The sequence below is a fragment of the Lissotriton helveticus genome, chromosome 6, assembly GCF_964261635.1.
Source record: "Lissotriton helveticus chromosome 6, aLisHel1.1, whole genome shotgun sequence".
In the NCBI taxonomy this organism is placed as follows: domain Eukaryota; kingdom Metazoa; phylum Chordata; class Amphibia; order Caudata; family Salamandridae; genus Lissotriton; species Lissotriton helveticus.
This window is the reverse complement of record NC_136067.1, coordinates 682,325,548-682,339,430: the sequence shown is the minus strand read 5'-3', so window position 1 is coordinate 682,339,430 and position 13,883 is coordinate 682,325,548. Positions and strand designations below refer to the sequence as shown.

Sequence of the window (13,883 nt, the reverse complement as noted above, 5' to 3'; positions counted from 1 at the left end):
AACACAATAGCGCCACTTTACAGGGTTTGGTAGTGGAGCGCTACTCTCGTTTTCTCGTCTATTTTTCAACAGCATTGTTTTCCCCGGGTGGGGAAGTGCACCATTCCTGGAGGTACTGCAATACCAGGTTGATGCGTGGAGTGGACAGAGCAAGCTCCTATTCCATCTCCCTGTTCCAAAAATCAATTTAATATATGGTCCCCAGATAGAGGACGTATCAGATATTAAACTGATAAGAACAGATACTACACTTGATCTTAGCCAAAAGGCCGAGAAGCGATAACCCGGGCCCATTCAGAATCAACGCCTCCCGAAGCAATCTACCTGGCTCACCCGGACTTGGGTCTTCCCTCGCACCGTCGCTGGCCGCCTTTCCGCCTCTTTTTCCGACTCCCAGCAAGGGATCAGTATGTCTGGGTGGAAAGGAGGCCCCGGCCTCAGGCCTTCTCCCGGCTCCCAGAGTCCTCCTCGGCTGTCGCCTCATCAGGCGTCACTTAGCATACCCACGTTGTCCTCTTTCTAGAATTTGCATGCCCCGCCCCTTCCTGCGCACTGCTTCCAGACGGCTGGCCAGAAAGCCTGGCAGCCAGGGGATGCTGGGAATCAGCCCAGGATGCCCTGGACAGCTCCCTGACCGGATATGGCCGGCCCCTCACCCTCGCTTGCCGGGGACACTGCTCCCCTGCAGCCTAAGGCCTATAGATAAGGCTTGGCCGTTCGTGGCCGTTCGGGGACGGGCGGGGCGGGCAGAGAAGGAAAAGGACTCTGTATTTTTCTTCTTGCTCAGAGAAGCCAAGGGCAGTGTCCACTTCTCTGCCAGCCTGCATGCCAGCCAGCCTGCCTGCCTGCCTCCCTCCCTCCCTTCCTCCCTCCCTCCCACTGACTTGCTGGGAACCTTCTTCCATTCGTTCCCCAGTGAAATGGATCCAAAATCACTGAAAGTCTGCTGCTGGAAAAACAATCTTTTTCCGACGTTTGTCTCTTTTCAAAGTGCAGCGTCTGGATGGAGAAGGGGAGAAAAAAAGAAATAATTTTTTATTTGTATTTTTTTTCGTAAACCCGAAAAATTAATAAATAAATAAATAACGCACGGCCCGGGTGCGGCAAATAAGTCAAATAAATACATGAATAAGGCAAGACACGGTGACCAGTTTGCTTTTATTCACACGCAAACACAATAGCGCCACTTTACAGGGTTTGGTAGTGGAGCGCTACTCTCGTTTTCTCGTCTATTTTTCAACAGCATTGTTTTCCCCGGGTGGGGAAGTGCACCATTCCTGGAGGTACTGCAATACCAGGTTGATGCGTGGAGTGGACAGAGCAAGCTCCTATTCCATCTCCCTGTTCCAAAAATCAATTTAATATATGGTCCCCAGATAGAGGACGTATCAGATATTAAACTGATAAGAACAGATACTACACTTGATCTTAGCCAAAAGGCCGAGAAGCGATAACCCGGGCCCATTCAGAATCAACGCCTCCCGAAGCAATCTACCTGGCTCACCCGGACTTGGGTCTTCCCTCGCACCGTCGCTGGCCGCCTTTCCGCCTCTTTTTCCGACTCCCAGCAAGGGATCAGTATGTCTGGGTGGAAAGGAGGCCCCGGCCTCAGGCCTTCTCCCGGCTCCCAGAGTCCTCCTCGGCTGTCGCCTCATCAGGCGTCACTTAGCATACCCACGTTGTCCTCTTTCTAGAATTTGCATGCCCCGCCCCTTCCTGCGCACTGCTTCCAGACGGCTGGCCAGAAAGCCTGGCAGCCAGGGGATGCTGGGAATCAGCCCAGGATGCCCTGGACAGCTCCCTGACCGGATATGGCCGGCCCCTCACCCTCGCTTGCCGGGGACACTGCTCCCCTGCAGCCTAAGGCCTATAGATAAGGCTTGGCCGTTCGTGGCCGTTCGGGGACGGGCGGGGCGGGCAGAGAAGGAAAAGGACTCTGTATTTTTCTTCTTGCTCAGAGAAGCCAAGGGCAGTGTCCACTTCTCTGCCAGCCTGCATGCCAGCCAGCCTGCCTGCCTGCCTCCCTCCCTCCCTCCCTCCCTCCCTCCCTCCCTCCCTCCCTCCCTCCCTCCCACTGACTTGCTGGGAACCTTCTTCCATTCGTTCCCCAGTGAAATGGATCCAAAATCACTGAAAGTCTGCTGCTGGAAAAACAATCTTTTTCCGACGTTTGTCTCTTTTCAAAGTGCAGCGTCTGGATGGAGAAGGGGAGAAAAAAAGAAATAATTTTTTATTTGTATTTTTTTTCGTAAACCCGAAAAATTAATAAATAAATAAATAACGCACGGCCCGGGTGCGGCAAATAAGTCAAATAAATACATGAATAAGGCAAGACACGGTGACCAGTTTGCTTTTATTCACACGCAAACACAATAGCGCCACTTTACAGGGTTTGGTAGTGGAGCGCTACTCTCGTTTTCTCGTCTATTTTTCAACAGCATTGTTTTCCCCGGGTGGGGAAGTGCACCATTCCTGGAGGTACTGCAATACCAGGTTGATGCGTGGAGTGGACAGAGCAAGCTCCTATTCCATCTCCCTGTTCCAAAAATCAATTTAATATATGGTCCCCAGATAGAGGACGTATCAGATATTAAACTGATAAGAACAGATACTACACTTGATCTTAGCCAAAAGGCCGAGAAGCGATAACCCGGGCCCATTCAGAATCAACGCCTCCCGAAGCAATCTACCTGGCTCACCCGGACTTGGGTCTTCCCTCGCACCGTCGCTGGCCGCCTTTCCGCCTCTTTTTCCGACTCCCAGCAAGGGATCAGTATGTCTGGGTGGAAAGGAGGCCCCGGCCTCAGGCCTTCTCCCGGCTCCCAGAGTCCTCCTCGGCTGTCGCCTCATCAGGCGTCACTTAGCATACCCACGTTGTCCTCTTTCTAGAATTTGCATGCCCCGCCCCTTCCTGCGCACTGCTTCCAGACGGCTGGCCAGAAAGCCTGGCAGCCAGGGGATGCTGGGAATCAGCCCAGGATGCCCTGGACAGCTCCCTGACCGGATATGGCCGGCCCCTCACCCTCGCTTGCCGGGGACACTGCTCCCCTGCAGCCTAAGGCCTATAGATAAGGCTTGGCCGTTCGTGGCCGTTCGGGGACGGGCGGGGCGGGCAGAGAAGGAAAAGGACTCTGTATTTTTCTTCTTGCTCAGAGAAGCCAAGGGCAGTGTCCACTTCTCTGCCAGCCTGCATGCCAGCCAGCCTGCCTGCCTGCCTCCCTCCCTCCCTCCCTCCCTCCCTCCCTCCCTCCCTCCCACTGACTTGCTGGGAACCTTCTTCCATTCGTTCCCCAGTGAAATGGATCCAAAATCACTGAAAGTCTGCTGCTGGAAAAACAATCTTTTTCCGACGTTTGTCTCTTTTCAAAGTGCAGCGTCTGGATGGAGAAGGGGAGAAAAAAAGAAATAATTTTTTATTTGTATTTTTTTTCGTAAACCCGAAAAATTAATAAATAAATAAATAACGCACGGCCCGGGTGCGGCAAATAAGTCAAATAAATACATGAATAAGGCAAGACACGGTGACCAGTTTGCTTTTATTCACACGCAAACACAATAGCGCCACTTTACAGGGTTTGGTAGTGGAGCGCTACTCTCGTTTTCTCGTCTATTTTTCAACAGCATTGTTTTCCCCGGGTGGGGAAGTGCACCATTCCTGGAGGTACTGCAATACCAGGTTGATGCGTGGAGTGGACAGAGCAAGCTCCTATTCCATCTCCCTGTTCCAAAAATCAATTTAATATATGGTCCCCAGATAGAGGACGTATCAGATATTAAACTGATAAGAACAGATACTACACTTGATCTTAGCCAAAAGGCCGAGAAGCGATAACCCGGGCCCATTCAGAATCAACGCCTCCCGAAGCAATCTACCTGGCTCACCCGGACTTGGGTCTTCCCTCGCACCGTCGCTGGCCGCCTTTCCGCCTCTTTTTCCGACTCCCAGCAAGGGATCAGTATGTCTGGGTGGAAAGGAGGCCCCGGCCTCAGGCCTTCTCCCGGCTCCCAGAGTCCTCCTCGGCTGTCGCCTCATCAGGCGTCACTTAGCATACCCACGTTGTCCTCTTTCTAGAATTTGCATGCCCCGCCCCTTCCTGCGCACTGCTTCCAGACGGCTGGCCAGAAAGCCTGGCAGCCAGGGGATGCTGGGAATCAGCCCAGGATGCCCTGGACAGCTCCCTGACCGGATATGGCCGGCCCCTCACCCTCGCTTGCCGGGGACACTGCTCCCCTGCAGCCTAAGGCCTATAGATAAGGCTTGGCCGTTCGTGGCCGTTCGGGGACGGGCGGGGCGGGCAGAGAAGGAAAAGGACTCTGTATTTTTCTTCTTGCTCAGAGAAGCCAAGGGCAGTGTCCACTTCTCTGCCAGCCTGCATGCCAGCCAGCCTGCCTGCCTGCCTCCCTCCCTCCCTTCCTCCCTCCCTCCCACTGACTTGCTGGGAACCTTCTTCCATTCGTTCCCCAGTGAAATGGATCCAAAATCACTGAAAGTCTGCTGCTGGAAAAACAATCTTTTTCCGACGTTTGTCTCTTTTCAAAGTGCAGCGTCTGGATGGAGAAGGGGAGAAAAAAAGAAATAATTTTTTATTTGTATTTTTTTTCGTAAACCCGAAAAATTAATAAATAAATAAATAACGCACGGCCCGGGTGCGGCAAATAAGTCAAATAAATACATGAATAAGGCAAGACACGGTGACCAGTTTGCTTTTATTCACACGCAAACACAATAGCGCCACTTTACAGGGTTTGGTAGTGGAGCGCTACTCTCGTTTTCTCGTCTATTTTTCAACAGCATTGTTTTCCCCGGGTGGGGAAGTGCACCATTCCTGGAGGTACTGCAATACCAGGTTGATGCGTGGAGTGGACAGAGCAAGCTCCTATTCCATCTCCCTGTTCCAAAAATCAATTTAATATATGGTCCCCAGATAGAGGACGTATCAGATATTAAACTGATAAGAACAGATACTACACTTGATCTTAGCCAAAAGGCCGAGAAGCGATAACCCGGGCCCATTCAGAATCAACGCCTCCCGAAGCAATCTACCTGGCTCACCCGGACTTGGGTCTTCCCTCGCACCGTCGCTGGCCGCCTTTCCGCCTCTTTTTCCGACTCCCAGCAAGGGATCAGTATGTCTGGGTGGAAAGGAGGCCCCGGCCTCAGGCCTTCTCCCGGCTCCCAGAGTCCTCCTCGGCTGTCGCCTCATCAGGCGTCACTTAGCATACCCACGTTGTCCTCTTTCTAGAATTTGCATGCCCCGCCCCTTCCTGCGCACTGCTTCCAGACGGCTGGCCAGAAAGCCTGGCAGCCAGGGGATGCTGGGAATCAGCCCAGGATGCCCTGGACAGCTCCCTGACCGGATATGGCCGGCCCCTCACCCTCGCTTGCCGGGGACACTGCTCCCCTGCAGCCTAAGGCCTATAGATAAGGCTTGGCCGTTCGTGGCCGTTCGGGGACGGGCGGGGCGGGCAGAGAAGGAAAAGGACTCTGTATTTTTCTTCTTGCTCAGAGAAGCCAAGGGCAGTGTCCACTTCTCTGCCAGCCTGCATGCCAGCCAGCCTGCCTGCCTGCCTCCCTCCCTCCCTCCCTCCCTCCCTCCCTCCCTCCCTCCCTCCCTCCCTCCCTCCCTCCCTCCCTCCCTCCCACTGACTTGCTGGGAACCTTCTTCCATTCGTTCCCCAGTGAAATGGATCCAAAATCACTGAAAGTCTGCTGCTGGAAAAACAATCTTTTTCCGACGTTTGTCTCTTTTCAAAGTGCAGCGTCTGGATGGAGAAGGGGAGAAAAAAAGAAATAATTTTTTATTTGTATTTTTTTTCGTAAACCCGAAAAATTAATAAATAAATAAATAACGCACGGCCCGGGTGCGGCAAATAAGTCAAATAAATACATGAATAAGGCAAGACACGGTGACCAGTTTGCTTTTATTCACACGCAAACACAATAGCGCCACTTTACAGGGTTTGGTAGTGGAGCGCTACTCTCGTTTTCTCGTCTATTTTTCAACAGCATTGTTTTCCCCGGGTGGGGAAGTGCACCATTCCTGGAGGTACTGCAATACCAGGTTGATGCGTGGAGTGGACAGAGCAAGCTCCTATTCCATCTCCCTGTTCCAAAAATCAATTTAATATATGGTCCCCAGATAGAGGACGTATCAGATATTAAACTGATAAGAACAGATACTACACTTGATCTTAGCCAAAAGGCCGAGAAGCGATAACCCGGGCCCATTCAGAATCAACGCCTCCCGAAGCAATCTACCTGGCTCACCCGGACTTGGGTCTTCCCTCGCACCGTCGCTGGCCGCCTTTCCGCCTCTTTTTCCGACTCCCAGCAAGGGATCAGTATGTCTGGGTGGAAAGGAGGCCCCGGCCTCAGGCCTTCTCCCGGCTCCCAGAGTCCTCCTCGGCTGTCGCCTCATCAGGCGTCACTTAGCATACCCACGTTGTCCTCTTTCTAGAATTTGCATGCCCCGCCCCTTCCTGCGCACTGCTTCCAGACGGCTGGCCAGAAAGCCTGGCAGCCAGGGGATGCTGGGAATCAGCCCAGGATGCCCTGGACAGCTCCCTGACCGGATATGGCCGGCCCCTCACCCTCGCTTGCCGGGGACACTGCTCCCCTGCAGCCTAAGGCCTATAGATAAGGCTTGGCCGTTCGTGGCCGTTCGGGGACGGGCGGGGCGGGCAGAGAAGGAAAAGGACTCTGTATTTTTCTTCTTGCTCAGAGAAGCCAAGGGCAGTGTCCACTTCTCTGCCAGCCTGCATGCCAGCCAGCCTGCCTGCCTGCCTCCCTCCCTCCCTTCCTCCCTCCCTCCCACTGACTTGCTGGGAACCTTCTTCCATTCGTTCCCCAGTGAAATGGATCCAAAATCACTGAAAGTCTGCTGCTGGAAAAACAATCTTTTTCCGACGTTTGTCTCTTTTCAAAGTGCAGCGTCTGGATGGAGAAGGGGAGAAAAAAAGAAATAATTTTTTATTTGTATTTTTTTTCGTAAACCCGAAAAATTAATAAATAAATAAATAACGCACGGCCCGGGTGCGGCAAATAAGTCAAATAAATACATGAATAAGGCAAGACACGGTGACCAGTTTGCTTTTATTCACACGCAAACACAATAGCGCCACTTTACAGGGTTTGGTAGTGGAGCGCTACTCTCGTTTTCTCGTCTATTTTTCAACAGCATTGTTTTCCCCGGGTGGGGAAGTGCACCATTCCTGGAGGTACTGCAATACCAGGTTGATGCGTGGAGTGGACAGAGCAAGCTCCTATTCCATCTCCCTGTTCCAAAAATCAATTTAATATATGGTCCCCAGATAGAGGACGTATCAGATATTAAACTGATAAGAACAGATACTACACTTGATCTTAGCCAAAAGGCCGAGAAGCGATAACCCGGGCCCATTCAGAATCAACGCCTCCCGAAGCAATCTACCTGGCTCACCCGGACTTGGGTCTTCCCTCGCACCGTCGCTGGCCGCCTTTCCGCCTCTTTTTCCGACTCCCAGCAAGGGATCAGTATGTCTGGGTGGAAAGGAGGCCCCGGCCTCAGGCCTTCTCCCGGCTCCCAGAGTCCTCCTCGGCTGTCGCCTCATCAGGCGTCACTTAGCATACCCACGTTGTCCTCTTTCTAGAATTTGCATGCCCCGCCCCTTCCTGCGCACTGCTTCCAGACGGCTGGCCAGAAAGCCTGGCAGCCAGGGGATGCTGGGAATCAGCCCAGGATGCCCTGGACAGCTCCCTGACCGGATATGGCCGGCCCCTCACCCTCGCTTGCCGGGGACACTGCTCCCCTGCAGCCTAAGGCCTATAGATAAGGCTTGGCCGTTCGTGGCCGTTCGGGGACGGGCGGGGCGGGCAGAGAAGGAAAAGGACTCTGTATTTTTCTTCTTGCTCAGAGAAGCCAAGGGCAGTGTCCACTTCTCTGCCAGCCTGCATGCCAGCCAGCCTGCCTGCCTGCCTCCCTCCCTCCCTCCCTCCCTCCCTCCCTCCCTCCCTCCCTCCCTCCCTCCCTCCCTCCCTCCCTCCCTCCCACTGACTTGCTGGGAACCTTCTTCCATTCGTTCCCCAGTGAAATGGATCCAAAATCACTGAAAGTCTGCTGCTGGAAAAACAATCTTTTTCCGACGTTTGTCTCTTTTCAAAGTGCAGCGTCTGGATGGAGAAGGGGAGAAAAAAAGAAATAATTTTTTATTTGTATTTTTTTTCGTAAACCCGAAAAATTAATAAATAAATAAATAACGCACGGCCCGGGTGCGGCAAATAAGTCAAATAAATACATGAATAAGGCAAGACACGGTGACCAGTTTGCTTTTATTCACACGCAAACACAATAGCGCCACTTTACAGGGTTTGGTAGTGGAGCGCTACTCTCGTTTTCTCGTCTATTTTTCAACAGCATTGTTTTCCCCGGGTGGGGAAGTGCACCATTCCTGGAGGTACTGCAATACCAGGTTGATGCGTGGAGTGGACAGAGCAAGCTCCTATTCCATCTCCCTGTTCCAAAAATCAATTTAATATATGGTCCCCAGATAGAGGACGTATCAGATATTAAACTGATAAGAACAGATTTTTTTTTTTTTTTTTTTTTGTTTTTTTTTGTTTTTTTTGTCAGGGCATCGTTTCTGGTTCAGATACATCAATCGTCACCTTCCACAACACCCTTGTTATTCGTAAGTCGTTGGTAACAAACTTGGCAACAAGTGCGCAAGCTATCCCATTGACCTTTTACCTGTGAAGGGAAAAGGTCACGTTAAATAAAATACATACAGTAAATTATTTACATTTACTCCACCTGTCTTCATCCGTTCTCTCCTCTCTCCGATCCCCAACTGGTTCCTGGATTGAAGGAAAAAATAGGGAAACACAGGTTAGTGGTCCCTCTGGGGGCCTCTTGAGTGACAAGTCGGCCTCCGTTGGGGTTGCTTTTGTTCCCTGAGTCTTTCTGGGGCCCCTGCGTGACAGGCTACCCCTTCGGTCCTCAGGTTTCGTCCTCGCTATCCCCATCTGATCCGTCCAGTGCTGTGTAGTCGCGCAGGAGGCTGTGGATCATCTTACGGCATCCCAGGGTTGATGTCTCCTTTTTCCCTACTACCAGGCGGTTTCTGGAGAACAGAAGAACATCTTTGAAACAGCACAGGAGCCTCCAGCAGCCCTGGAGGTCGCTTAGTGCGTGTGTCCCTGGGAACAGTCCATACATCACAGAGTCCGCAGTGATGCAGGTCGTAGGTATCCAGGCCCTAAGCTCTGTGCCCAGGGCCTTCAGCAGGTCCTGTGCGTACGTGCACTCCCAGAAGAGATGGTATGTTGTCTCGTCCACGGTGCATCCTCTTGGGCAGGACTTGTATCGGTTGAGTCCTCTTGCGTGCATGAAGGCTCTCACGGGAAGTCCTCCTTGGATGGCCATCCAGGCGGTGTCCTTGTGCTGGTTCGTCAGGCGTTTGGATGCGACGTTTCCCCACACGTGGTCTGCTGTGGCTGAGGGAAGGGCGCCGATTTGCTCGCTGACGTCTCTTGCACGTATCTGTTTCTGGACAAGCTTGGAGGTCCATGTGGCGGGGCTCGCTGTCTCCAGGCCAAATTCCTTCACAAACTTCTCCACCTCTTTGTAGAACCACGGGGTCTCCCAGTTGTACGGGACGGCGCTCACCCACTCAGCCCATCCGAGGCGCCTCCACGTTGGCAGCAGGAAGAAGCGTGCCATCAGAAAGCCGACGTGGCTCTCATCTTCTGTCCTCAGGGTGTTCCTCACGCACTGGCACACGAAGATCCCTCTCAGGATGGTGGCGATGTCCGGCACTCCTTTGCCTCCCTTGTCGTGGGTCTTGAACATCACCGTCCTCTTCACTCTGTCCATCTTCGAGCTCCAGATGAAGTAGAAGATCATTCTCGTGATGGCCTTGGCCGTTGTGGTCTGCACTGGCCATACTTGAGCGACGTACTGGAGTACTGGCAGGGTCTCGTTCCGCAGGACCAAAGACTTCCCTTCGATCGTCAGCTTCCGGAGGCTCCAGAGTCCCAGCTTCTGCCTTGTCTTCGCCAGTCTTTCCTCCCAGGTCTTCTCTGCTGCACCTTCTCCGCCGAACCAAACTCCCAGGATCTTCAGGAAGTCCCTCTTGATGGGGAATGGTAGTGGGTCTCGGGGGGGGGTCCAGTGTCCGAAGAGCAGGGTTTCTGACTTGGCGCTGTTGATCTTCGCTCCTGATGCCTTTCCAAACTCGATACAAGTCCTTTCCAGTTCTCTTATGGACGGCCCGTCTGCGCAGAATACTGAGACGTCGTCCATGTACAGAGAGCACTTCACTTCTCCTTTTCCTCCGCTTCCCGGTGCCTTTACTCCTCTGATGTTACTGTTCTGCCGGATGCGTTCCGCGAGGAGTTCTATTACGCAGATGAACAGGAGGGGGGAGAGGGGGCATCCCTGCCTCACCCCTGACAGGACCGGGAAAGGGTCGGTACTCCAGCCATTCACTGTTGCCGTGCTGGAGATGTCGCTATACATTGTTTTCACCACGTCGCAGAAGAAGTCCCCCAGGCCCAGCGCTCTGAGTGCCCGGTCCATGAACTCATGGGAAACACGGTCGAACGCCTTCTCCTGGTCCAGGCTGACCAAGGCCGTCGGGATCTTGCGACCCTTGACGTACTCGATCGTGTCCCGGACCAGGGCCAGGCTGTCCGCGATTTGCCGTCCCGGTATACCGCAGGACTGGTCTGGGTGGACTATCTTTGCTACCACTTTCTTTAGGCGGTTGGCCATTACCTTCGCGAGAATCTTGTAGTCCACATTGAGGAGAGAGATGGGCCTCCAGTTCTTGAGGTCTTCTCTCTCTCCCTTCTGTTTGTACAAGAGTGTTATCATGCCCTCTCGCAGGGATTGCGGCATACTGCCCTTGCCCACCATTTCCTCGTAGAGGGTCAGCAAGTCCGGCCCGATCAGGTCCCATAGTTCGACATATAGTTCCACTGGGAGACCGTCGTTCCCGGGTGTCTTGCCTCTCTTGGAGGTTGTGGCGGCCAAGTGCAGTTCTTCCAGGGTGAAGGGCGCATCTAGGCCTTCTCTCTCTTCCGGACCCAGTGTCTTTGAGATGCCCTCCAGGAAACTGTCCGCCTGGGCTCTCTCCGACGCCTTCGGTGAGTAGAGTTCGCCGTAAAAGTCCGTGACGACTCTCATGACGTCCTCTTTCTCACTTTGGAGGTTGCCCTCCGAGTCCCGAAGTTCCACCAGCGGTGTGTGAGTCGAGTGAATTTTCTTAAAAAAGAACGAGTTGCATTTCTCGCCCTTCTCTAGGTTCTCGGTTCTGGTCCTGAAGATGATTTTCTCGGATTCTTCCCTAAAGTGCTCTGCGAGCCCTTTTCGGGTGTCCTCCAGGTCGTCATCCACGTCCCATCCCCTGAGCTCGAGTTCGTACAGTTGCTGCAGTTTGCTCTGCAGCCTCCTGAACGTCCTCTTCTTTTCCCGTGCAGCAGCTCTGCTTGCATCCTGGAAGAAGCTCCGGAACCTGACTTTCACCCATTCCCACCACTCGCTGGCGGATTGAAAGAGGCCCTTCATGTCCCTCCACTCTATGTACGCGTCTCTGAGGTTCGCCACTAACTCCTCGTTGTCCAGCAAAGAGCAGTTCAGTTTCCACGAACCTGGGCCAGCGGGGAACTTCCCTGTAAGTTCCCCCTCAAAACTGACTGCTCTGTGGTCAGAGAAGTGGACGGCGACCATGGAGCTTCGCCCAGGCTTTACTGTTGGGGAGGTGAGTAGGAGGTCGATCCGTGAACGCACGGATCCGTCCGGCTTGCTCCAGGAATAATTCCTGGCGTTCGGCCCCATGCTCCCGATGACATCCCGGAGGGACGCCTCCTTTATCATCTCCACCAACAGCCTGGACGTCACATCCATTCCTGCAGAGCCTGGCCCACTGCGTCCATCCAACTCTACTATGCAGTTGAAATCACCACCCATCAGAATGGTTCTGGAGGTAACGAGTTGCAACCTGAGCACCCTGAACATCTCGAGTCGCTCATTCTTCTCCGGGGGGGCATAGACGTTGATGAGCCGAACGGGCTCACCGGCCCACGAGCCGTCCACGACCAGCACTCTGCCGTTGACCTGCTCGGTGACTTTGTCCACGGTGAAATGCCTTCCCCTGATTAGAATGGCCACTCCAGATGATTTGCAATCGTTCCCTCCAGACCAAAAGGACGGCCCGTGCGTCCACTGCCGTTCAAGCTGGCTGTACGACTGGGTGTACGGAATTCCGCATTCCTGTAGAAAGCAGATATCTCGGTTCTGGGTGGCCAGGAAGCGCAACGTGCCAACCCGCCTGACCTGATCCTTCATGCTTCTGACGTTTAGGGTGAGCAATGATATGGCCATTGTCTCTGTGCTATCGGTCAGTGTCTGGTTTCGGTACCTACTGGGGTTGAAGGCCCTGGGTGTCCCTACTGTGATTGTAGGTTGTCCTGTTTCTCTGGTGATCCCCACTCCGCTGAGGCGTCTCCTGTGTATTCGAAGATCTCCTCGTTTTCTACTACCAGGTCCCATTGGTCTGGTACGGTTATGGCTGCCAGGTCGTTGAGTTGGCGGTGGAGGTCCTGGAGGGTTGACTCCTCCTCTTCTTGCTTGTCTCCCACTTCCTCCTCCATCTCCTCCTCGTCGCTCACTATGACGATGTGGGTGTCGTTTTCCGTTTCGTCATCGGTGCCCGCGTTGTTCAATTTCTTGCTCTTCAGGAAGTCCTCCTTCCCTTGTAGCTTCCGTTTCTGGGGGCCTGTCCGTTGGGTGTTTCCGTCTGGCCCCTCTACGTCTTCCAGTGTCTCCAGTTTGGGTTCCGTTGGTGGAGGTTTTTGTGCTGCCGCCATCTGGATCCTTGTGCTGGAGCGTGTTTGCTCTTTGGTTTCTGAGAGTTTTTTTGCTTTCTGGCGCAGCGACTGGGATTGCACTGTCTCCCATGACTCTATGGTCTCCCAGTCATCTTCGCTGTCCTTTTTCTTTCCCTTTTTGTCTGTTTTCTTGGCCCCCTTCGCCTTGGCAGAGTCCTTTTTCTCCTTTCTTGCCTCCTTGGACTCTGTTCTCGGTGCTGGTGCCTTCTCTCCGGTGGCCTCCTTTGTTGGTGCGGTTTCTTGTGGCGCTCCTTCATTGGTGGGTTCCGGTTGTTCCTTGGCTGGTGTTACCTCAGCCGGTGCGTCTTCCCTTGGGGTTTCCTTTGGCGGGGCCTTTGCTGATGCTCCGTCCTCCGGGCTTCCTTTGGGGGTCTGGGGTTCCTTGGCTGGTGCCGTCACAGTAGATGGTGGTGGTGGTCCTGTGTCCGGTCCTGCTTTGGGTCCCTCTTGGTTGCTCTGGCCTGGTCCTGTGGGGTTTGTTGTTTTCGGATCCTGGCCCTTCTGATCCCCCTTCCCGGGTGTCGGTGATGTTTTTCCCGATTGGTCCCTGGCGTCCTTCAGGAGGGTGTTCAGGCTGGCGTTGGCTGTTGGCGAGAGCTTCGGCCTGGTCTGTCTCCATGGTTGGCTCCAGGCTGGGCTCGCTGCAGCGGCCGCTGCGTATGTTTTCGGCAAGTCAGACTTGGGGCATTGGTAGTACGAGTGGCCCACCTCTCCACAGAGGTTGCACTTCCTGGTCCCTTTGCATGAGCTTGCGTCGTGTCCGGACTGCTTGCATTTCCAGCAGAATTTCACAGGGCAATCCCTGCCGGCATGGCCCGTGCCTTCGCACTTCCTGCAGGTGAAGGGTTGTCCTGGGTACTTGATCCTCCCCATGTCTGATCCTAGGTAGAAGCTGGCCGGTGGGTGTTTCATGCCATCTCTCCCTAATGGGTCCTTGTGGAGGTCCATCTGTGCCTGCCAGGTCGTGTTCCAAACTCCGTTGGGGTCCCTGACCTTGGTGGGCCCTGACAGGATG

The 13,883-nt window shown here is 53.7% G+C and overlaps 7 non-coding genes and 1 pseudogene across 7 annotated transcripts; all 8 read right to left on the bottom strand.

Moving 5' to 3' along the window:
- Nucleotides 1-90: 90 nt before the first annotated feature.
- On the bottom strand, nucleotides 91-281 carry LOC144765899 (U2 spliceosomal RNA). The gene has a single exon (XR_013597759.1). It is a non-coding gene; the product is annotated as a U2 spliceosomal RNA (small nuclear RNA).
- Nucleotides 282-1,261: 980 nt separating this feature from the next.
- On the bottom strand, nucleotides 1,262-1,452 carry LOC144765898 (U2 spliceosomal RNA). The gene has a single exon (XR_013597758.1). It is a non-coding gene; the product is annotated as a U2 spliceosomal RNA (small nuclear RNA).
- Nucleotides 1,453-2,456: 1,004 nt separating this feature from the next.
- On the bottom strand, nucleotides 2,457-2,647 carry LOC144765897 (U2 spliceosomal RNA). The gene has a single exon (XR_013597757.1). It is a non-coding gene; the product is annotated as a U2 spliceosomal RNA (small nuclear RNA).
- A 992-nt stretch (nucleotides 2,648-3,639) lies between these two features.
- LOC144765896 (U2 spliceosomal RNA) lies at nucleotides 3,640-3,830 on the bottom strand. The gene has a single exon (XR_013597756.1). It is a non-coding gene; the product is annotated as a U2 spliceosomal RNA (small nuclear RNA).
- Nucleotides 3,831-4,810: 980 nt separating this feature from the next.
- LOC144765895 (U2 spliceosomal RNA) lies at nucleotides 4,811-5,001 on the bottom strand. The gene has a single exon (XR_013597755.1). It is a non-coding gene; the product is annotated as a U2 spliceosomal RNA (small nuclear RNA).
- Nucleotides 5,002-6,025: 1,024 nt separating this feature from the next.
- On the bottom strand, nucleotides 6,026-6,216 carry LOC144765894 (U2 spliceosomal RNA). The gene has a single exon (XR_013597754.1). It is a non-coding gene; the product is annotated as a U2 spliceosomal RNA (small nuclear RNA).
- Nucleotides 6,217-7,196: 980 nt separating this feature from the next.
- Nucleotides 7,197-7,387, bottom strand: LOC144765893 (U2 spliceosomal RNA). Its single transcript, XR_013597753.1, has one exon. It is a non-coding gene; the product is annotated as a U2 spliceosomal RNA (small nuclear RNA).
- Nucleotides 7,388-8,411: 1,024 nt separating this feature from the next.
- On the bottom strand, nucleotides 8,412-8,614 carry LOC144764367 (U2 spliceosomal RNA; annotated as a pseudogene).
- Nucleotides 8,615-13,883: the final 5,269 nt, after the last annotated feature.